The sequence below is a fragment of the Leptinotarsa decemlineata genome, unplaced genomic scaffold (genome assembly GCF_025532065.1).
Source record: "Leptinotarsa decemlineata unplaced genomic scaffold, Ldec_3_MD MMD2_tig00026354_RagTag_RagTag, whole genome shotgun sequence".
Taxonomy (NCBI): domain Eukaryota; kingdom Metazoa; phylum Arthropoda; class Insecta; order Coleoptera; family Chrysomelidae; genus Leptinotarsa; species Leptinotarsa decemlineata.
In genome coordinates this window covers 7439742-7465647 of record NW_027412702.1, presented here as the reverse complement: position 1 = coordinate 7465647, position 25906 = coordinate 7439742, and the positions used below count along the sequence as shown (strand labels likewise).

Below are 25906 nucleotides of genomic sequence, written 5' to 3'. Positions count from 1 at the left end.
ATTGGCGAAAGTGGAATTGTTCTCGAACCCAACTCCGACTAGACATTTAAATTTGAAGTTAGATTGATTCTATTAGGTTACATAGCTGACTGAACTACGAACATCCATGATACACTTCAGATGGTTCGGGGAGTTGTTATCATAGAACACGAGGCTAATAAAAATAGCAGTCGATACCGTTAACTAGGAATCACACTTTGAAAGGTAAGACCTCGTTAATTCCTAGCTCGTACAAGTTTAGGCTTCTGAGGGTTGTCGTTCATAGGGGGGCGATGGCTGGTTAACGGAAAAACAAATTGTACCAGTAGACGAAGTATGATATATAACGTATTAAAAAAAACACACTTTAATTCGAGATTTTCACTTGAAAGTTACAAAATCCTGACACGTGTTTCGCTTCATAATAGCAAGTTCGGGCGTTACAATACTGTACTTCAAAGATTGATTCAAATGTTTATGTATACATCAAACATTATCATTGAGTTAAAAATTATTATACACTCACAGACAAAAATATTGCATATTCTATCTCAAGCCTTGATTTCATGTTTATTTCTATTTGCCTGAATCTGTATGAAGTTTTCATTACTTAATGGTATATGCTGAAGTATTTAACGTACATTGATTACCAAATAATACAAATATTGAAACTTTATAACACACTTGTGGAAGAATTAATGAATAGACTAGTTTTTGTAATGATATTCAATCAGAACAAGCAACAATGACGACAAAATGAAAGTTCATATTAACAGTTCAGTACTTAGTGTTTCCTCCCCTAGCTCCGCAAAGTGTCTTTGATGGTTTCTTGTTATGGAATTCTATTCCAGTCTTCCTGTACAGCAATTCTGCAATTGAGTTAGGAGCTCGATTTCGTGCTCGTATATATCGTTTTAGGATGTCCCAAATATGCTCTATGAGATTTGCACTCCACTCCACTGCCTCAAGTCCAACAACTTCAAAATACTGGGTGACTGTTCTTGCAGCATGTGCACGAGCATTATCATGCGTTAGCAAGAAACTGTCGCAACCAATGAAGCTCCCATAAGGCAAAACATGCTCTTCAAGGATGTTGCGTATGTACCAGTCTGCATTCGTTCTTAAATTCACCTCTATAAGCTCGGTGTGACTGTTCCAACTAATGCCACCCCACAACATATCGGAACCACCACCAGAGCTAACGTTATGTACAAGATTACAATCTGTAAAACGTTCTCCAGATCTTCTGTATACTCGACCTTGTCCATCTTGTTTCCATCACTGTATTCTTGTTTCATCTGTGAAAAGAATGTTCCCCACTGATGTTCATTCCAGTTGACATGGGCTAGATTTGTGACGTGGGAGAAGCCTAGAAACTCTGGCAGGACATTTTGGATTTTAAACTAACTTCTTTGAGTCTTCTTATTGCTGTTTTGACATATATGTTAACTTGTCTTGTTATCAGTAAATCATTTCTGAGATGCATAGCTGTAAGCGTGCGATTTCGCAAAGATTGAATTTTCAAATATTAGTCATCTCTTGGCGTTGTACATCTCTAACGTCCTTGACCAGGCTGCCTTTTATACTCCCCAGTCTCATTGTATCGCTTCACAATACGAGAAATAGTCGATTGATGAATATGAAATCTCCGCGCAATATCTTCTTGTCTGCAGCCCTCATTGACTAAAGAAACAATTTTAACACAAACTAGTTCGCTCAAATGCGGCATCTCACTAAGAAAACTACAGAATCAAGACATACAGTACTCGAAATGTCATTCTGACAACAATAAACAAAACAATATACATTAATAGTGGCAAAGGGAACCACTATTCAAAGTTTGTAATATGAACCATTATTTCACTAATTCAGCTATAGCGACTATGTTCAAGCATTCTTTTATCTATACTGAATGGAAATTTACGTAAAATACTTTGGCCTTCGAACATTTATCAATAAAAATAAATAACGTGTTAAGAAAAAAAAGTTAACATGAAAAAAAATGTCCGAGAGTGTATAATTTTTTGAAAAATATAATGATCGATTTCAAACCCTACTAAATATAAAACGCATCAAGCGAATAAATAAATTGCGCTTCTGAATTTCTGAACGAGTAAGGCGAGATAAAGAATCCGTTTATTCAAAACAGGTGCAGCGTAGTATTATTTTCATATTCCTCATAAAAGAAACGATTATTCCAGTGTGGAAACATAAATTCCTTTTTTATCAACTTCAGACTAAAACGTATGTGACTTTATAGAAAATATTTCTCCCATAATATCAGGTTTCACCAGATAATGAAATCGTTCCAGACTTCATTGTTAAATTGGATTTAATAAAATGAATATTATCTATACATTCACGTTATTTGACACATAAAGCAGAATTTGTTTATAGTTGGCATTGTTTATTTAAGATAGCTAAATGTGCACTTTCTTGAAACTAGATGAGTACGGAGCATATCGATAAAATGACTGACTGATATTCTTGTACATTATTTTGTTGGGACGGAATGATAATAATTGAGTGATCAATTTGATTTTACACATAATTTATCGACAACTCCGAATTTAAATTCCCTGTAATCCTACAGGTAGAATTGGGCACTCTGGTGAATCCAAAGAAAACACAAACCAGACCAGAACTCTTTCAGTCATACATTCATGATTTCCTAGATACAAATTAACGTAAAACTTTCCGAAGAAGTTGCCGGTGATTTGAAATACTTTCCAGATTTTCTGATTTTTTTAAGAATCTGGCCGACTAGTATCACTTTCTGGTGTGCCTCCAATTCTGAGTAATGATCCTTCTGTTTTTGACCGTTCTCCAAGGAGTGTTTGTTTTTGTATCCACTCCTGATGATGCCATGTTAGTTGGTAGAAGGCGCGTAGTTTCATATCGCAGTATTACAGTTCTGTCACTTGAACGAAGTAGTTTATTATTTCAAATACAGATGAAAAAGTAATTTTCTCTAATCAATTACTGGTAAGTAATAACACTTGGTGACTTGAAGCAGCCATTACTACCGAAACATTTTTTTGTGGAAAAATAGAGAATTTTTGGATTACTCAAACTTTTCTGTTTCTTATATACCGATACATTGTTTGTAACATAAAACACAATGCTCTTCTCCATGCCTATAAAATTCGATTCATTCACAATCTGAAACGTGGTTTCGATTGTAATTTTAACAAGATATATGAACCATAAACTGATAAATTCAAATTTGTTTTTGAACACTCGAATACGAATGTGAAAAGAAATCGCAATCAATGAACTATCACCTTCTGAAATTTGTACAGTATAGTTCTGATGATACCAATCTAGCTGGTGACACACGTTTCGAGAAGAGTGGTGCAGTTCTGATATGTGAAATCTGTGTTTGCGTTGGATTCAACGCAAGAGGTTCCAGATCTGATTTTCAATTCAGAAAAACTACATTTTCAAATCTAATAAAAAAATATTTGAGATGGTTACAACATCAATTAGATCTAGTATTTCCTTCGAACTAAGTTTCAAATGTATGAAACCTGGATATCGTAAACTATTTCTCCTTACTAACCATTCATGCAAAAGAATGGGCACAGAACTTCACTACAATATATCAGTCATCTTGAATCAACGAATTTTTTTTTAATAATATGAATTCAACATAATTAAAAAAACAATTTTCTGGAGATCCGTCATAGTAGGTGTGTGCTTGCAGTGCATTTTCACCCGCAAAGTCAGCAGTAGTGCATTATCAGCTTCTAACGTAGACATTATTATATAGTTGAACTTACAGACAATCGATAAACCTCAATGCAATAAAAAACAGGATAAACACTTCGTTCCTTTCGATGTTAATTTCAACAAATTATTTGAGAGACTTCATTTCTATCAAATTTGGTTTTATTTTTTGAATTCTGAGACCTGAGAAAAGCAACTCACTAACTCAAACATATAAACACGAAAACATTAGAACTTCAAACTTCAATTTCCTATAAAATGAAGAAATCAAAAATATACCAATAATATACTAATATACCAAAAATTTGAATATGTTAGTTGAAAAATTAAAATATCATCCAAATTATGAGAAGAAATAAAACATCGACTATGAAATATAGAAATATGAGTAAGGAATCAACTGATTTATGAAGAAAAATCTTAAGAACCTAACTGAACCCAACATAGCCCTGAGGAAAGACTCATGTAGGAGGCAATACCAGAAAGTCCTTAGTTGTAGTTAGTATGTGCTAGAATCTATGAAATATTCTCGGTCTCATAAATAATCTAAAAACAAAAACAGGAGAAGGGACTCTAGTAGTGCTTTTTCGGGTCTTCCCCCGGTCAGAAATGTAAAAATCTATAATCAAATTCCTTGACAAATTCAGAACTGTAGGCCCCTTAAAAGATGGACCGTGAATTCATTGCAACCATATTATGATAAAGGAAGATCAGTATATCTTAACAAGATGAACTGAAGAAGTACCAAGATAGAGGAACTAGGAAATCTACAACTCCAAAGAGACGACTATTGGGTAAGGCGAAATATCTACAGATATGTCGAAAACGATGGAAGTTAACATATACCAATCAGGAAAAAAGTCACATTACAGCTCCCTTCTAGGGCAATAGACATCCGTCTTTCAAGCGAAAATGATTGTCTAATTTCTTTCCAAAATGAGTATATTATATTATTTTTATTTTTCAACTAACTTATTCGAATATTTCAGTCCTAGTATGTTCACTTTTTCAGTCAAGTGATAACTTCTTTTGGGAGGGTGAACCGCTACGTTACCTAACGCGTAACGACGATAGTTTGTCTGGTTTTCCTTTCTCCTACGCATACGTCAGCGGAAGGTAGGCCACTCCTCTCTCGTCGGACAGACAATCAGTGTTTAGTGTGCGATGGACATGTACTGTTGACAGTATTATATAAATCAATCCAACAAGCACGTAATATTTCTTTATTATGTGAAACGTGGCTTAAAACTGATGATACTAATTTTGTGTATGTACAATATTAGTATCATTATTTAATCCTACAAAAGTAACAATTGGCTATGGTAGCTATAATAATATGTACATTCGCAAAATAATCAATAAAAAGTTGTTATAATAAATAATCTTTCCTTACATTATCATATTATCAAACATAAAATGTAAGTAATAATCTAAGCTTTTCTAAAGTTGAACAATTTCAATATTGAATAGTTCATGAATATTACTGGAGTTTTTTCCCAACACCAAATCGTTATTTTCAACACCTCGACACGTGTTTCGATCACCAAGTGATCATCTTCAAGAGGTAGATAAAACTGTTTTATCTTCCTCTTGAAGGTAGCTAGTTTGTGTAATTTTGTTTTTATTCAGTTATTTTAACCAAGCTTTGTCAATAAGATATGAACCTTCAGACAATAAAGCATATTTTGACTTGACTTGACTCGACTTGAAAACGTCAAGCACGTTCAAACAATTGATATTTTGTTCCTTATGAATTATTGATAAAAGCTGAGTTTCATTTTTGGTAAAGTTAAAGAAAAACTTCCCTATTTTGAAAAAAAAAGCATAAGTAAAACAATTGCATGGTTCACAATAATAAGTATTTCGAAAAAGAAATATTTCTCCTTACTTCAATATCAATAATTTTTGGAATTGCTGTATTCAACAAGTCCCCAATACACATTTTTCTCACTATTATCCTTTGCTCCCTAACGCAATCCACAACCCTTTAAGCCGAAAAAATTCTCACATATACTTACAACGCCAAATCAACCGCTGCACATGGTTCGATATATGATAGTATAAAAAAATGGTTTAAATATGTCACACACTTTCTCGAAAGTTACCTGAACGTTACTTGAGACCTTTTCACAATTTCACCCCTTTTTCTTAAAAACTCGGAGGATATTGAACATTGACAGGTAAAAAATGCAAATACAGTTTTTTGGTCTTTGCTCGGTAATACGAAACCAGCTGTCTAGCAGGTACGATGGATTTGTTTGAAAAGGTGAAAAAGGGGTTTCACTTTTACTCGGTTATGTAATTTTCTTGAGAACGAAACTGGAAAGTATTTTTGGATTAGAATTTTTTTTAAATGTCATTTTATACCTGAAATGACTTCATTGGCCTTCCTGATAATGAAAAAACTGGTTAGGATAAAACAGTTCGTGAACTTTCTCATGTGACAGTGACACCGCATTTTGAAAGATTTCCTAATAGTTTAAAAAAATTATAAGTTGGTTATATACAAATATTTGAAAACACCCTTCTGGGCATAATAAAAAAGTACAGGACAAGAGATATCCAAGGTATCCAAGTCAAAAAAGTTTTGATAATTATATTTCTAAAACATGGAATGTTTCAAAAATAATATATCTGTTCTGAAACGAAAAAATGTATGTTCAAAATCCGTTCACTGCCCTCACGATGAAGATTATGACCTTCTTGATCTATAGTTAACAAACTTCAACTGTAGAAGGTTGTCGTATTGTATGTGGTCAAGAGCTGTTTAACGGAAAACTCCCTTTCAAAATGATTTTAAACCTCATTTAGAAAGCATTGGAAGTTTTATTTCAAAACACGTTTCTCTGAATTATGTTTGGAACGGAAACTCATTATGTTTGGTTATCGGGCAAGTTAGAGAACTATTGATTTTTACGGTACAGAGTATTTTATCGAATATTAGATGGTATATTATTTGGGCAGATGTAGGACATTATCTATGATCACATTAAATTAGTTTACAAAGTGAGAAGAAAATAAAATGAACTATATTCTGTCATTCTTTTGTTCTTCATTTATCTATTCGATTGATTTTCAAAGATTTATAATCTTTTCAGAACAAATTTCATTGAATGAAGTCTGTGGAAAAAAGTTATACAACATTATCTGATACAAGATTTTATGCGCTATATACAGTGTGTGTCACATCAAGCTTTAAATATAAGTCTGAGATAATGGAGTAAAGTTATCAAAAATTGTTTCATATAAAAGTTTCAGATGTCAATGCGCTGAGCTCTTCTAAAATATTTCTCAATATACAGGGTACCAAGTAAAATCATTGCCCATCGAAGTTAGGTTTTTTAAATGAAATGACAGTATTCGTACTGTTAGTATCCATGGTAAACGGTAAATGGTAAACGGTAAACCATTCGATTTCGTTATGAACATATTTGAAAAATATAGTTTTTCACTATCGAATAATAATTTGAACACAATTCAATTTTGTGTATCAAAGCTCAAAACATTTTTTTCCTGTTGTTTCCAACAGAAATGCTCTAATTCATTCAAAATGCAATTTTTTCTTGGGAAGCTCTTTTTTAATATTTACTATTATTTATTAATACACTGACCCGTTACTTGATGAAAATTATAGCTACATAGTAGCTTTTCTCAGTCGAAGTGGTACGTTGAACTATTATACATTGAATTATATTTAACTTGATCAGTTAACGATCGAAATTCTAGATAATAAGGTAGATTTTACGAAAAACACTTTTACCATACAACAATAATTATAGGTACGCAGTTAATGTGCAGGTGAAAATTGAACAATACATACTTGAAGGCGATTATTGCTCGCAATTTTATGAAAAAAAGTTCAATGATGATGAGTGATTAACTTCTTGTAGGTCGTTTAATAGGAAATTTGATTGTTTTCAGGTTCAATGTTTGTCCTTCATTTTCTTCATGTACTATACATGTGTCGTTGTTCATGTCGAAATTGTGGTTGTTATCCCAAAGGTGGCAAGCATAGGTAAAATTGGTATTCTTCAGTTCGAGACTTCTTTCGTGTTCATAATTTCTCGTTCAGAAATTTCTAGACGTTCTTCCTATATAAACTATTATTTTCAATATAAAACTCCTCCAGAGAAAAATTCAATGTCATAGTGAAATGAATCAGAGACAAATTATTTAGATGAGTATATGTTTCGGTGATAAGAAAAAAATATTTTTGTGTCGATAGTTCATTCAGGATACCTATCTCTATTATAACATAAATACTGCTTTTGAACACAGAAAATCCTGAAAATTATTGAAAATCCTCCTAGGAGTTCGGGATCAATAGTTCCAAAAACTTTCGGACTGAGGTTAACTATTTTCCTACGAAATCACAACGTGGAATCTTTAACATAACATAAAGTCTACTTCAAAAAAAGTGGTAGAAAATGTTTTCAAACTTCGAATTCTTCAGTACTCAGTAAAATCACTTATCAATAATGATAAAACAATGATCATTTTAAATCTTCTTCTGAGAAAAATAACTTTGTCAATGAAATTGTATTCGTAATTTGTTTTGTGTGTTATTTATGGTATAATCCACTTGAACCGCTGATTATATACGGTACAACTTCATATTTTTAAAAGCTTCTCAAGGAGGAATCAGAAGTGAATATTTTGTGATCCATTTTCAAAAAGTCGATAGAAATTATTTTTGTATTTTTGATTCACCAGTACCTATTGCAAAAAAAGGTTTTGATCCAATTATTACTTCAAGAGACTTTATTTTCGACATATCCCAGTAACAAAACATACTCTTCAATTGAGCTTTCGTTGCAAATGAGGACAGTTGAATAAACCAGCTTTTTAACATTATATTCAGAATAACTATTGACCGGCTCGGTATTCACTCCGCACAATATGGAAAGCAAAATATGTTATTTCACTCACAAAATCTAACTTTGATATGCAGTTTTTCTACTCGGTACCCTCTATATTGTAGAATATCCCATATCAAACACGCACCCTGTATATGAATATATCATTCACTCGATATGGTACATTTGAAGAAAAAGAATTAAAAATGAAAACTTGACTTCATTTTGGAAAAATTGAAAGTCTTTCTTTCAATTACTATACCTTACTAACCAAGTGATCGAATGGAAAATGTATTTTTGCAGAAATTCATTTTCAAAATCTCAAAATTGTATCGATGAATTTCCATTTTTCAACGAAAACTTTGTTATTGAGCAATAAATAGTATGGCAGCAACCAGGAATCTATTGAAGGAAATAATCGCAAATAAATTTTTAATACCTACATGTAGATGTCCCTAAAAGACTTCTGAGGCCACTCATAATCATGTAGCTGATTGATAATTGAATTATTTGCAGAATTTGAGATTCTGAATCCTCTCCAAATATTATTACTTCACTTTAATGAAACGGTTTTGTGGAATAAATTTGTAACATTTCCAGAAATCGTTAAAATTTTTGATATTCCTGTAAAATTTCGTTACGTGAAGAGAAATATATTGGTTGAAAGTGTTCTTATTACAGTTTTCAATCTCTCAATTCCACCATAAAATGGTCTAACATTTCAATTGATGCTACCAACACGAATTCACTTTTTTTCAAAACTAATTTTTCTCACCATGCGTGAAATTGGGTCATTCAGTACACAATTAGACCCATAAAAAACTCACTAAATAAGGTCACTTGAAAAATTATCTAACTACCCCATTGTCATTTTTTATTGTGCCAAAAAAACTCCCTAAGATAACAAGGAAGTCTTCGAAGGGCTACTGTGCTGTCCACCCTTGGAGTACCAGTTTAAATATATTTAAATGGGCTATTATCAGGTGACAAATAGAAATAAACACCTTTCTCAGCGTGTGGCCACAAAAGATAAAAATAAAGACCAAGGGGGAAGTAGGTATATCGACCATTGACCATCTATTGGCAACTAGAGATTAGACGGGTCCACTTAAGGCACAATAAGATATAGTGGTCAATAGGGCATTAGTACCTGTCACAACATTCGCCGACGTTGTTATTTATATTAGCACGGATATAAAAAAGTGTGAAAATATCTTGCAGATTGAACTGGACGGTAAAGAATAATATTGCGTTTTTTCAATTTTTTATCTTCCTGGAGGGATTTTTTTATAATCGAGTGATTCTGGAAGATTAACATATTCACAAAAGTGAAGAATGCCGCAGGAAGATTTCAAACTAGGTATTCATGGAACATTGGAATTTTAATTTTGTTTTGAAAACATTTCGAGTGCACTGAATTCTGAATTCAAATTTATTTAAAATTTTCTCAGACACGTTCAGTTGTCGTTTCATACAGTGAATCGAAAACAAGATTATGTACCTATCACACAACTTATATTCATTGTTCCCTCTTTCCGGTGAAAATAACGAAAAATAGTATTATTCGTTTGAGGGTTTTTTGAATCAAAACATACTGCATTTCATTACTTCAGACTTCCATTGTCTAATATGATATACATTGATTTGCAATCCTTGAAAGGATCTATGAAAAATTTAAAAGAGTAGCTGAAAAATAACAATTATATCAAAAAATTGAACTATTAACACGAGATGAAAATTAAAAATCATTATCAAGAAATGACAATTAAAAATTAAAAGATTCCAAGCAAAGATACTTCACAACGTTTCGATTGTTAGTATCCACAATCATCTTCAGGTGAAGACATCCTCGGCTGAATACGATTGTGGATACTAACAATCGAAACGTCGTGAAGTAACTTGGCATGGAATCTATTCATTTTTAATTTTCAATTCCTTTCGGGTGAAGACGATTGTTGATACTAACAATCGAAACGTCGTGAATTACCTTAGCTTGGAATCTATTTATTTTTAATTTTCATGTCTTATTATTAATTTCTTATTTTCATCTCGTGGTAATAGTTTTTTTTATTGTTGCTTGTATTTTATTTTATTGTAATTTCAGTTTTTTTTGCTTAATATAATTGTTATTTTTCAGCTAATCTTTTTAATTTTTTATAGAATCTTTCAGGGGTTTCTAATCAATTCATACAATGGAAACAATTTTTAAAAAACCTTTCAGTTTTCCATCAAAAGTTCTATTCAGAAAATATTCCATTTTTAAATCTCAGAGAAACATTTTACAAAATCAGTACCATCTATATAAAAAACATTTTGCAAATACTGACATAATAGAACATCAGTATAATACAAGATCAAAGACCAACAAATACTTTCAAATTGCTAAGTGTAGTCTACAATTTTAATGCATCAACACTGCATATGTATTGGTTGTTAAATTTACAATATAATTCCACGAGAAATTAAAAAGTTGAGAACAACAAACGGAAAAACAGATTTTGAAAAGGTTTTTTTTAACAGCATTAAAAAAAATTACACAATTGGATATTAGATAATAGTGAAAAAATTGAAAATGTGCTCACATCAAAATAATTCAGTTCAACAGATAATTTATTTCATCTTCATTCATAATAAAATACTATTGTTGATATATTTCTTCATTTCAATTTATTTTTTCATGAACAATATCTATTAACAGTTAACATAATCCTTATTCTTCAACTAACCCAGTCAAACACAAGTGTTTACACTTAGCAGACTATGTTTAAATATCATGCATGTACTAAACATTTTTTAATATTTATAGACATTCATTTGATATTGTACATTTGTTAATAAATTTGAATTTGAATTTGGAAGTAAAAACTAATGAAATACAACACGAAACATTGTCAACCACCTTCAAACAAACAAAAAATACATATCGAATGTTGAAAAACATATTCATTTTTTTTCAGGAACCATTTAAAATAAATATTATATTCTTACACCCAAGCAGTATTATATGAAAAATCATCAAACATTTTCAATAATGTGGAAACACATGAAAATTGTAATGAAGAACTTCATATAGGTGTGGAAGGGGAAAATTTTTCAGTATTTTCAAGGTATTTTTCACAATTCTCAAATAAGTCGATAAGAAACTCTGATATCTTCCACAACAAATTACTTTTATTCAATATGTAGATAAGAAATTTTCTTTTTCAAAACAAGAAATCAAATTCAACATATATTTACAATATTTCGGTGGTTGGTAAGTGGTTAAATATCATTTCTGCTCTTTACATGATCGAAAACATCAGTTTAGTGCCAATAGGATTCTGGTTCTCATAAATATTTTCTTATCATAAATTTTATTGAAATCCAAAACAAAAACGTTACTGCCCACTTCCAAAATAACAGCTGTACTAAAACTACTTTTACTTTTCATTGGTTTACCAGCTCTCATGAACAAAAAATCACCAACATATTGAAAAAATAGGAAATTAAAATAAATATTGTGATATGAACTAGACACTCACTTTATTGAGGTAACCCCATAATATATAATAGATATATAAATTGCATAAATATCAGCAAGTCAATTTCACTCAATAAATGAGAACACCTTCAAATTTTATTTATGTACTCTTTTCATATATTCGACCTTTCTGTCTTTAATGATTTAACTTCCAATCAAATGGTTGGTCTTATAGTACTGCTAAATGGCAATGTTCTCAAAGGGTGTAACTTTCATGGTCGGAGATAACTGTGTCAAAGCTATTTTCCGGTTTTTTTGACCGTTGTTGAGGACAGGTAGCCAGATATTATCAATGTTCATTGTATATTCCTTCCAATAGAAATCATTCTGAAGATGGTACATTGAAAGTGTACCTAGAGTGTATAGGAAACCAACACACACAGACACATACACAATTTTAGAGAAATACGACATGAAACCAATATTTAGGTCAACAAAAAATATCAGACCATGCCTAAGGTCAGCTAAAGACCCCAGAGAACATTTAGCAACACCCAGGATATACCGGATTTCTTGTAGCTGCGGATCAGACTTACACTGGAACCACGAAAAGAAGTATAGGTACCCGTCTCTCTAAACACAAGAGAAATTGTCGCCTCGACATATTCCACAACAGTAGTGAATTATGCTCTCAAAGAAAGCACTCGCATTATCTTATTCGAAGATACAGAAATACTCGATAAAACTCAAAATTACCACCTATCCAAGAATATAGAGAGAGGCAATGCAAATTCTGAAACACAGGGAATTTTAATAGAAAGGAACAGACAATGAATATAAATGAAATCTGGCTGAAGATACAAACTAATTTACGCAACTTTTGAGCAACAGTGAAAATGTATCCATCTATCAATGCATTGATCGATAAGAACTGTTTTGTAAACATTTCTAGCTTCAAAAGTAACTCCTGCCCCGCATGTGCAAAAAGTTGCCAGATACATGAAATATCATAAACTCTAAAATGGTTTTTTCTGAACACTTTTGGAACTAGTATATTTCAAATGAATTATTGACATATATACGTTTATCAACAAAAATCCCCACAAACTGTGGTATTGGTGTACCGACCAATTACATACTTAAATCAATATGAAAAAAATTATAACACGCGAGACAGAATACTGTTTTCTCTTTACAGATCCTCTATAGAAACGACTTTTTCTTGGTGAACTATATCATTATAAGGTTATTCTTACATAACGAAAAAACATGTTTCTGAATCTCTGAATATTGGCAAACTCGGTATAAACTCCAATTAGGTGGTAACAGCACGAGTTTTACTGTAAACCAAACAACACATATCGTTTTCATTTTTCTATTATCAATTCAGTCAAAGCTCCTTCATTTTATCGTGTTTGTAATTCATTGAATGGTTTCCATGAATGACTATACGTGAAACTATTAGAGCCGAGTGTTGTTTTCAATTGAGACTACAGAAGAAGTACTACATGAGTCACAGTTCTGTGGTATTCGCTGCCAATTTTTACGATGTAAATAAGCGCTGATAGGAATATCTAATTGTTCAGATGGTGCCATCAAATTTGTTAACTCAATAATATACAATCATACAAAAAAGCAGTATTTAACTTTTTTTTTCTTCCTGTAACTGACCTAGAATCACTCCTGCTTTTGAATCCTTTATTGAGAAATGTATACGAACAGAGTATCTGCCTATTCAATTGTTGATAGACGTGAAGTAAAAAGAGTGTTAATCTCCCAGAATGATTGGGCTCAAAGCCGTAGTCTTTTTTATCTCTTTACGAATAATGTAGTAGTTAGAACGAAGTTGTCTTCAAAGTCAGACCAACATATTATTTCAATGAAGATTACGTCGATCCCAAAACAGTGGATGTAGCGCCCTGAAGGAGAGTCAAGGAGACCAATTTAGATTTTGCATATCTACCAGGACTCCAAGAGTCAATCAAGGATTCGAACCTTTCGATTTTGAAATTTGAATGCTTTACTTTGCTTCGATTGAATAAAATAATGAATAATATTGATATTGAAGCGAATATTACATGGAATGGAAGTCATTTGAAACTGTCTGCAGTAATATTTCATTCTGATTCAAAATCGCATACAGGCAGTTGCTGTTTCAACTATTCATAGGCCTCATCATTGGTTCTAGGCTTAACTACGAATACAATGTTAACGCAACTATCCTTGAAGGATCAACCTAAGTATTAGTAAACATAAACATATGCCCCCACGAAGATAATCATACATGCTCTGTTTTTTTTAGCTTTCAACTAACTGCTTTGCAATGAAAGCTAGAGAGAAAAATGGAAGGCTTATTCCAGTTGAATAACCCATTGGTAAATCCAGCGTCCACACAATACTTACCTAAGACGTCTGAATAACCAGAACGTCTCTAAGAAATAACTGAATGTACCTAATACTGTTTTCTAAAAACTGAAGTTTCTGAGATACTAGAAGGTTATATTTAGATCTACAACAAAGACTGGCGAATCAGCAAACGAGTAAGACAGAACAACACAATCAGATGAGAAAATTATACTACAAGAATGTAACTATTGAATAACAACAAAACTGCAAGTAGAATATATGACCAGGTGGCGAAAGCAAATTGAATGATCGAAAATCGACATACACGTGTTTGAGTTACATGATATCAAATCTAGAACCATGGTTCACATCCAAACACAACCTCATTCAAAATATAAGAAAGAAAACCATTTCAATATATATATAATTGATAATAAAAACACTTTCTCCACACAAGAACTATCCAGGTAATAGCTAACCATGCAGGAGAACGGCCCATTTGGTCTGATGGAAGACTTATCACTATTGACTGAAGAGGATAAACAAGAGCCGGTAACCCGAATTCATCGAAAACTTCTGGTTCTAGATATCAACTACTTGCCTAATATATTTATTGTTTTATATTTTAAAGTTTCACTTACGTTGATTACAGATTAGATTGAGTTCGAGATGCTGTTCCATGAGGTAGAAAAGTAGTACTATGACATAGAGAAGCAGTACAAGGAGAGAGAGAAGCATCCGTTCTATGAGGTAGAGAAGCAGTACTATGGCGCAGATAATCAGATAAACCGATGTTATCAAAAACTTATAGTTTCGGATATTAACTACCTGATTGCTTGACATTTTTATTGTTTTATGTTTCACTCTCGTTGATTGTAGATACGATTGGATGAGTACTATGAGGTAGAGAAGCAATATTATGAGATAGAGAAGCAGTAGTGCTATATGACGTGCAACTTGGACATGACTTTCAATGCAATTTGATGCAACACAATTTTTTTTCACTCATTACAAATAAACTTGTGAACATTTATACAATATATTCACCGGTCTGGAACGAAGAAGAAATCAGGTTTATCGCTCATCTCTTTCATTTAAAGATTTTTAACCATTGTATCTGTTTGCTCCATAAATCTGAATTGAATATTCTAAAATGTTTATGAAAATATTTTTAGAAAAATGTTCATGGCCACTAATATGTTCTCCTGAATTATTTGGTGCAATATATCTAAATGTAGGAAAATGACAGTCAAAAAAATTTTAAAATTCTTATACTTTTGATCTGATGTCTAATCGAGAGAAAAGTGAACTTGAAAATCAGTTTTTCTCTAACCATTTTTTTAATGCTGATCAAAAACAAATGTCAAAAATATTTGAATTTGTGTTTTTGAGATTATGATAGTAAAATTCCTATCTGAGAAGCCCGTAACTTGCATTTTTCAAATGTCCTCGTGAGTTTCAATGGAAAAGTTCGTTATTCCACATGACAAATGAAAAACAACATCCGTCTATATCACATTCCTTTTTATCAGTACTGACAGCATGAATAGAAAGTAACCGTATCGATTATTATATCTCAATCGATAATACTCTCCGGGAAGAAATATTATGCCTTCCCTCCTCCTAATACATAACCTTGTAACATAGAAATATGGCATTTCATTTTCGACTTATAAGTTATGGGTGAAGTTACTATAATTTGTCATGAACATAGCTAGAAGAAGAATATTAAAAAGCATGTCATTTCCGATTAGAATATTAGATTATGAGATTATCCTACCTCCAGGTAGTTGAAAACTGAATACTGAAATTTTTTAGACTACCTATACTGTACACTATTATATCAAAGGATGAATTTGACAACAACTAGTAAGCAGTAATTTAGATTTGGCGGAGTTTAGCATACGCTATTCTACCACTCAGCCACTCAAGATACCGAAATTACAGAACATCTTTCTGTTGAATGTAGCCCAGAACATAAGCTCACTTCTGATGAAATCACTTTTCCGACACACAAGAACTTTGCCAGTTGGCTTCATCAGATTCTCGTTAAGTAACTACAACATAAAGTAGTCCTCAGAATTGCTGAATTAACCTTATTAGTACAGTATTACTTGATGAGTAATCACAGTATTTACATGAAAGATTAATTAAAATTCAAGACTTGTGGGAGATGAGTATTAGCAAGGACTTACCTTTCAACGTGCGATTCCGTTGAGTAGTTATACATAAAAAAGGTCTTGCCTGCCACATATCACGTCAACATTAGGTTCGACACAGTCGCACCTGATGAGGATGCTTTTGTGTAGCGAAACACACTTGTTTCGTTATACAATAGCTTCCTCAGGCGTGTCCATTCAGTATGAGTGTACAGTATGAACATGCCTGAGGAAGCTTTTGAATAGCGAAACACGTGTTGACGTTTTGAAGCTTCAGTAAAAATCTCACAAAATGTTGAATAATTCACTACTCATTACCAAATATTCACCTGAATAAAAATTTAGTATCACTCAATATACTTGTGAATGGCCTGAGTTATGAAGAAAAGAAGAAAAGCAAAATTTATTTCCCAACAGATGAATCCATTCACAGAACAATATATAATATAATAATGCAGTATAAATAAAGGCTACTGAAACTAAATATATAACAAAATATTGTCATAATAAGGATTTGACAAATTAAGAATTAAATTCACATATATGACGGAATTAAGAAAAAAAGATTACATATTAATTAATTATTATTTGTAAATAACATGAAATGAAGCTAGATGATGGTTTGTTCAATTTTGGATAATGTGGTCCTCAGTGGATCGAATTATGAAATAATGAACTTCACGAAATAAGTTGATTTATACTTTTGATTGACAATTTTCCAATTATTGATCGAAAGATGTTTTGATATCGATATTAACATGCCGACGAATTTGATGATATTACAAAATTGAAATATAAATTATGAAAATACCTCTTTTCAACGTCCTTCTTGTACCTACTGTATTCAGTAAAAACTTTCCACTTTGAATTTTTTTATTATTATTAACCATAATATGTAGACATACTTACCTGTTAAAAGTGTACAAATAAGTTTATTTTTGAAGTAACTGAAATAATTGTAATATGTTTCGTTTTTGATATGTTTTCAAAAAATAATTCCATTATAATTATAATTGTTTTGCATTTTTATTTCAACCATCTCAATTCCGAAACTAAATTATTTTAGGTATAAAATATGCGGGAAATGCAAAATAAAAAAAGGTGCGACTTTTCCTGCACTGAGATCATCAAAAAAATTTAAAATAATCCGGTAAAGTTCTGCTGAAATATGCAATTTTTTTTTCAGTTTTCAAATGTCCAGAAACGAAACATACCTATCACATAAAAAAATTTAATTGTCTAGTTTTATAATTAATATTTTTTGTAGGACCGTGATGGGTGCAATAATGATACTTTATTTTACGCATTATCGACATAGGTATGGACACTTTATCGATTTCTATTTCACATTCATTTGTGTATATTTCAAAAAAAACAAAATAAAGTGAGTTTTTCCAAAATGTTCACTATAGGTACTCAGAGTTTCTCTCAAATTTGTAGTGTAATATGTATGACATCTGAAGTCAAAACTAAAAACAACAAAAAAAGTACATCTTTCTTCAATTTTTTTGACTAGGTACCTCAGTGTTTCTTTGTTTGAATTCGAATTGTATTCAACATAAATTTGAAGGAATTTTGGCCCATCTTCTAAATGAGTATCTATTCCAATTTTATATAAAGTTATTGAGGAAATTATTCTTGTTCACGTCTTGATATGATATGTAATGAAATTGTCTAAAAACATAACAATACAATAAATATGAGTTATATATAGCTGTATACAAACTGAAAACTAAAATAGTAATTAGCGTATAAAATTAAGAATATTGAAATGAGTTAGATAGACTTCCTTTTTTGATAGATATCAACAAATTTTAAAACTCTTGTAAAAAAGCTTTAGATTATTATTAATGTCTGGTACATCCCAGACACAAAATTAGAGTCAAATATCTGTAGTTTTTTTTACTCTCAAATAGCTGACTGGGATATGAAATTATATTTGTAGTTGTCTCTTTTCAATGTGTTTCTTTCGAACTCAGCAGAACAAACTGAAACAAAATATTCATCGGAAAATATTGGAAGGACATTCTGAATTGCCACCAAATTTTCAAAGGAGGATTTCAGTTAATTACCGGTAGACCGAGCTTCCATGAAGTTTATTATTGGAATATGAGCTGTTTTAGAACTGTATTTCTCTTGCAAGTTCAAGTTGTATAAAAATTTCGTCAAGTGGAACACAACTCATCAATATGCATTGAATTAAAAGCAAAATATTTGCTTCAATCGCAAATGTCGCCAACCTTCACTCTTAAATAGCAATTGTCCCATTTCTTGGTTTGAAAAGTCGTTCCTAGCAACTACTAAATCAAAATATTCAAGTTGTTTCAATTCACACAACAACCTCCGAGTCGACACGAATATATTCAATTACCATTCAACAGACAGTAAAGTCAATGCGAAGTCACAAAGAAATCAAAAGAATTCGCAACAATTTTTTACGAGACCGTACGCGCTTTGTACGAGATTGTACCCTATTCACCAAATCGACCAATCTAAATTCTCCAATTTACTGAAATTTTTTAACAGCGTGGTGGGGGAAAGCCTCGATGCGAGAGGGAGTCACTTTATGAAATTGGCGTTCAGTCGAACGCACGACTTACGCTAGCGCTCGTCACTGAGCGTTGCCAACCCTATAATTTACATCCCCCTGTTTGGTTTGTTTACAGATTTTCAGTTGTATGTAGACGCTAGAAAAGTGCGCGAATTTCAGTTTTTTGAAATACCGAACTGTTATCGGTGAACTTTTGTTGTTGTGACGTTTTGTTCCTGCTACTTTGACAGTTTTGTGAATGTGGACGTTAGCAGTTGACACCGGATTTTTTTCCATTTACATTTTGGGATTTACGTCAAAGTGCGATCATATTTGAAAGCCGCGCGGGCATGACCTGACATTTTCGTTGGACACTTGTTAAGGTAAAGGTCACTCCTAATCTGAATTCCTCATTCAAATATTATATATTTCAGCAATTGTTCCCAATCATGATAAAATTTTGTCAAACTTGAAATTATATTTATGGTTCGATGGATCATATTTAGACTTTTCGTAATCGATGATTGCGTTGTAATATATCTTCAAAAATAGTAATTCAACCACTAAAGTATACCTTAATTCATTTATCTAGTTCATTCTAACGTTAAAATCATAACCTAATGTATATTCATAACCGTATTCTTTTCTTGAATGTCATTTGTCAATTGTAGCAAATCAAACTTTACCTAACAGATGAATAAGAAATAGTGGAAATATTGTTCTTCAATCATCTTCAATAAAATTGCAGACTTGAATAACATACAGAGCAAGAAACATGTGCATTCTGAGAATCACTACTCTAGTCATTATTTTGCATTTGGACACCCATATTTCACGAGAACATCTACCGTGTTTTCCCAAGTTTTCAAAAGCAAGAAAACTTTTATTTTCATTCATTGTTTGCGAAATGATGAGAGTGTTTGATTCGTATTCAACATTTACTTCCTTACTAGGTACTCAATAATTTGTTCCCACAAATCGAAAGTTGTTGACTCAAAGTCAAACCATTTATTCCATTCAACCTATTTATTTGTTACTGATGGCTCATGATTGTATATTTTTCAATAAGATAAGGCTTTTAACATTATTGAATGCATCGAAAAAAAATTGTCCAGCATCAAATCCACCCGAAGAAAAAATTCCTCCATTTTGAAAATTAAATAAATCTCCTGGAAATAGTCAAATGTGAGTGGAAATCATCATTTTCGAATGTCCATTTAAATAATCAATCATTACTTAATAGCTATCACAACAATTGATTAAGTGTCAGTACAATTTCAACACAAAAATGTGGATTATCAAAAAATCATCCATCCCAAACAAACATAAATCTTCAAGTTACAACCCTCAGAATGAAAAATATTGCATTTTGGTATATTTCACGATACATATTATCATCAAAGAAATATCTGTTTTATCTAAAATGTTGAAAAGTTTAAGAAACAACATATCTGGAGCAGGAAAAAATACCAAATGGTGAATGCGCGGGTACTACGTGTCTTAATCAAGATATTATTTGACTTCATAAAAAGCCATACAAATAGTTGTTATCATTAAAATGGACTGCTTCTAATATATACTCATCAAATGACGAGATTTGTGATAGTTTTTTCAAATGTTATGGTTAGCTACAGACCGAGTTACCAACATAACAGTAAATAAATATATAATTAGAAATGTGAATGCCGGAATTGTAAATGCACATTGATTCGACCACTGTTTAAAATAACTTCATCACATATTTTATTTCTTTTTTAAAATTTGCCTTTTTTTTCTATTGCTCTCTATTCACAGTGTATGTAATAATATCTTGCAGAAACTTCTGAAAGACACCCTCGTTCACCCGATCTGAACCCATTTGAGATTTATTTATACCCGTTCAAACTATAGTTACTCTTTAACGAAGTTAATACGAGACATCGTGTTCGAAATTGAATACCTACATGCTGCGCTGAGATAATCAAACAAGATCCCCAACTTTAATGAATTATCTCATCTCCGTGAATGAAAAAGTTTAACAAAAATGTTTCCATTATTAGTCAATGTTCATATAAGTAATTGTTTCTTATGTGTATGCATATAAAAATCATCATGTGTTATGTTTGTATACCAATTATGAAGTTTCTTCGCAAAAATTCATGAACAAACTATTATTAATCGAGTGTAACTCGTGGAAATGTGTTTTCTATTTTACAATAATTGAGCTACCAGTTTATCTCACCTCTGTCAACTAATAGACTACATATACATTTATAATATCTATTCGCTTTCTTCCTTGTTGATCTCTTTAATGTCTTCAACTCAAAAAAAATTCCTTCGGGCTGTTCCTATTCTGAAACTACCACTCGCAAATTAAATTTCCGCAGACTCGGTCCATCTGTTTATTTTTAGTCGATACTGTAGAATTATAACAAATAGCTGATACTAATCAGGTACATTATATTACAATTAAAATCACTGCAAATTGCTTCTGTTTGAGTCAAGCAACATGTTTGAGAAAATAGTAATGAACTGAAGGGAAAGTATTTATCCGTGAACGCGGGTTATCAGGACAGAAACTGTTTTATTATTCACCTCGATATTTAAGTTATAGAAGAATATTCAGGAATATGTAATAAGGACAAGACTCATATTTTTCCAAGCAATTTTCAGCAAAGGAAAAGAGTTGTTTATGAAATCGATATGTTACTCAAAAACTCTTACGTAAGTTTTATTGACTCATTTTGATCCCGTGATCATCAATACCTTCGGTCGCATTTAAATTTCAGAAAAAAAACTTTGAAGCGTTTTTTTTTATTGAAATATTCATTTGATGTGAAGTTGAAATGAAATGTGAGAAGTACGTTACAGTTGTTAAATTATATAATTTTCTTGATTTTTGGCATGAGACGACCCTTTTCTTAATTAATTCTGATATATTTATAATCATCATCACTCATCAATTTTCATAAACTTACGACAATTCTCAAATTCTTTTTTAGCAAAAAACTGGTTCAGAAAAAATTAATTTTGTAACATCCAACTTCCAACAACATTCCAGTTATTCTGACTCCTAACGTTTTCCGATAATTACTCAATGAAATTGGATACCGTCCGATTAAGTAATTCATTTATACAAAAATGTAATAATCAACAAAAATTAATTGGGTATGTGAAATTCAGATAAATGATATGTAACTGCGAGGGGAAACACCATTGTATCCCTTATTTTATTCAAATGTAAAAAGTGGATGATTAATGAAATGTCACTGACATACATTGTAACTATTTTCATCATCAATTTTTATGCAGATGATATTCTAAATAATTAATATCATGATACAAACGTTTTCGTATAAATCATGTTGGGTCGAGTTTGTATTATTTACAAGAATGACATGTGGTAGTAATGTTTGAAACCTGGGTCATAGCTACCTATTTTGAACAAGAAATTTAATCACTGAATCACATCTCTGAAAGTGATAACTGTTAAATGTCAGATTCGTTTGAAGTATAATTTGTCAACGTCAACCTCCAAGAGAGTTCAACTCCTTATACTGTAAATGGAACAATATAAAATTACTCTGTCAAGTACCTACTTCCATGACGCTAAATAAACTATTTCGAGATTAACTAAGAATTCTGCAAAAAGTTATTATTAACTGCTCTCTATGACTGGCGATGTAATAATCAGCATTGAAAAAAATATTACTGGAGTTTCATTCCAACACCAAACCGTTATTTTAACACCTCGATACGTGTTTCGATCACCAAGTGATCATCTTCAAGAAGAAGATTAAAATAAACTGTTTTAATTTATTTTAACTATACACGAAAGGTTCCATACAGTGCATCACAAATTGAAAAAAAACTAATCTTTGTCTTTATATCATCATACCATACATGTGATGCACTGTTTGGAAACTTTGGTGTAGTAATGAATATTACTGGAGCTTTTTCCCAACACCAAACCGTTATTTTAACACCTCGACACGTGTTTCGATCACCAAGTAATTATCTTCAAGAGGAAGATCAGTTTGATCTTCCTCTGTTTCTCTGTTTCTTTTTTCTCATTTTTCATGATGATATCCTACCACGTAGTAACGGCTACATCCATCAATTCATTAATTCAAATGATTTTTAAATATCGTTTATTTGCCTTCTAGATCAAGTATTCATGTTGGTTCAACTAGAGTTTTATCCCAACACCAAAAAGTTATTTTTAATACCTCGACATGTGTTTTGATCACCAAGTGACCTTCCTCATGAAGATGATCACTTGGTGATCATCTTCATGAGGATATTTAGAAAAAATACATCCAACATGTACCACTCAAAATAGCACAGCTCAACCTTCATTTACAAGGACACATTTCTTTCTTGTTTTTTTTAACACGCTTTTATTAGCTTGTATGTTTGTTTGTAAAGAACTCCTTTGGACTCGATTTTGACTAACATTAAACGGACAGATTTATTTTAAACTTTGTACACTCATCAAGAAATCGGTGAGTGAGTGGATCTATTCAACCCTCCACCCTAACCCGCAAGGGTTTATTGTGGCTCACACCTATTCACACTCTACCAAATAAACCCAGCTCCTTAACGAAGCCGATTAGTTTGTATGGTGATTGATCTTTCAGGTCAGATGGTTAGAGCAAGTGATGTAACTAATTACTTTAAAAAGTCTGAAATCAGAATTAGTCTATTTACAAAAAATAATTTTTGTTGTAATAAAGCGTGGGGTACTAAATATCCATAAATAGCCATAATATAAATATAGTTTAAAGCATCTCACGCTTTTTTACAACAAAATAATTTTTTTGTAAATTGATTTATTCTGATTTCTGACTTATCAAAAGTCATTAGTTACATCAAGTCATAGGACTTATTATCGATGTTGTGTCCAAATCAATACATCGCATAGGCTGGCTAATGGATAATATGTGAATGCAGATATTTCGAGTCCACATTCTTGTCATTCAAGAAACAGCTTGAGGAAACTGAATTGGTCTAAGTGAAACTTCTACCGCTATTTGTTAGATATGCATCGAAGATTTCTCTAGTTGTGAATTCAAATGATATGTCCCAACTCATGTATAAGATTCAAATTCAATTAGGATTGTATCTATGATTATGTAATTTTCTTGAAAATGGTTCAATGAAGGAAGACAAACCCTCATCAAAGTCAACTTGTTAAACTGTTAACTTTATCAGAATGATGCGAAATATTCGGAAACTATTTTATTTACTAACCCAATAGATCAGATGCAGGTTCGTCTTCTTTGAAGAAAACACTTCCCCCATTGACTATACCATAAATACCTACTTCTCCTCACATGAATTATATTTCCGCAAACGTGTTCTTTTACAATCAATATAAACGCAATAAAAACGAATTAACTATCATGACAAGTTTTCATTTCAGATATGAAATCACTTTAGAATAATATATCTACTTACCACGTCAATTTTTTTTATGTAAGTAGAATGCATTAATAAAAGAAATAATTTGTATAATTACTGAGAAAATGGTTTTTCTAGGTAAAAATAATTATAAAGACATTAAACCTGAGTCATTAAAGCGATACGATTTTTTCCCATTTCCACTATGTATTCAAAACAATTGCAAAATATCTTTATAAAACAATTAAATTTTTCGCATACGTAGTCGATAGCGTTGAATTGATGAAACAACAATTTCGTGAAAGTCTCTTTGATTGTTTAAAATACACAATCAGCATACTTGATTATCAAAACCGAATGGAATCACATACACGGATGAATGTGTGAAAAGCATATATTACTTCGTATTTGCAAATAAATACATAAAAAAGCAGAATTCATTATTTGCGATGCAGATTTTTGCATACGTAAGTATGATACTTTCAGAAACGTTTCCCATCAAAACTCGATAAAAAAATTTGAATACCTCAGGAAGTTTTGGTTGCTAAATACTTGAAAGAATGGGGGAAAGAAGGGAAAAGCAGTAACATCGATTTTTTTGAAGTGATAACTTTTTATGGGAGGGTAAACCGCTTCGTTACATAACGCGTAACGACGCCAGTCTCTCTGGATTATCTTTCTCCTTACTCTAATTGTAAACAATATATACATATACAAAATAATCAGTATAAGATTGTATAGATAAATAACCTTTTCTTTTATTATCATATTAATATACAACAGATTTAAGTAATAACCTTAGGTTGTCTCATGCTTAACAATGTCAATATTAAATAGTTCAACTTAGATTAGTTCAAGTTATCACTTCTGTCGGGCGTCCCGAGACACACACGTTTTTTAACTATTTGAAGGTTGTAGCTTGTAGCTAAGAAATGTGGATAATTCAACGGGTTCTTTTGATGTTTTGTATAAAAAAATGAAAAACTATCTATCGATATAAAATTGTGTGAATGATTTTTTGAACTGCCATTTTGGACAGGTTGGAGAATCTTTTAAGCATTTCGAAATTTTTTATTTATTTTTATACAATAATCAAAGGCTAGTTTTGGGCTGATGAACTCCTATACTGAATTAAAATCATTCCTTTTGGGACTATTAAAAAGTTCCAATGTCAATCAAATAAATTTAAATCTAATAAAATTTGGTAAAATTGTATGTAGGACCTAAACATTACTCTGCAAAGCACGCCCGATTTTTCAAAGATATTTTACACTTCTCAAACTTCTATGGTAAAATTGCCCACATGTTTGATTGAATAATGGAAGACAAAAATTTCAATATTAATCTTTGGAAACGATATATCAATAATACTGAAGGATTAATAAAACATAAAAACCAGATTAGGAAAACAGTGTATTGCTGTGGTAGACTTGACGAGTTTAACACAATAAAAAATTAGTAAAAA

At 31.5% G+C, this 25906-nt stretch overlaps 1 protein-coding gene across 2 annotated transcripts in view; it reads left to right on the top strand.

Moving 5' to 3' along the window:
• Positions 1-19094: 19094 nt before the first annotated feature.
• The window catches only part of LOC111502679 (zinc finger protein castor homolog 1), a 108105-nt gene continuing 101293 nt past the window's right edge, over positions 19095-25906 (top strand). For both annotated transcript variants that reach the window (XM_023156812.2, XM_023156811.2), the window contains exon 1: positions 19095-19442. The gene's annotated coding sequence lies outside the window, so the exon portion shown is untranslated. The remainder of the gene's footprint in view (positions 19443-25906) is intronic.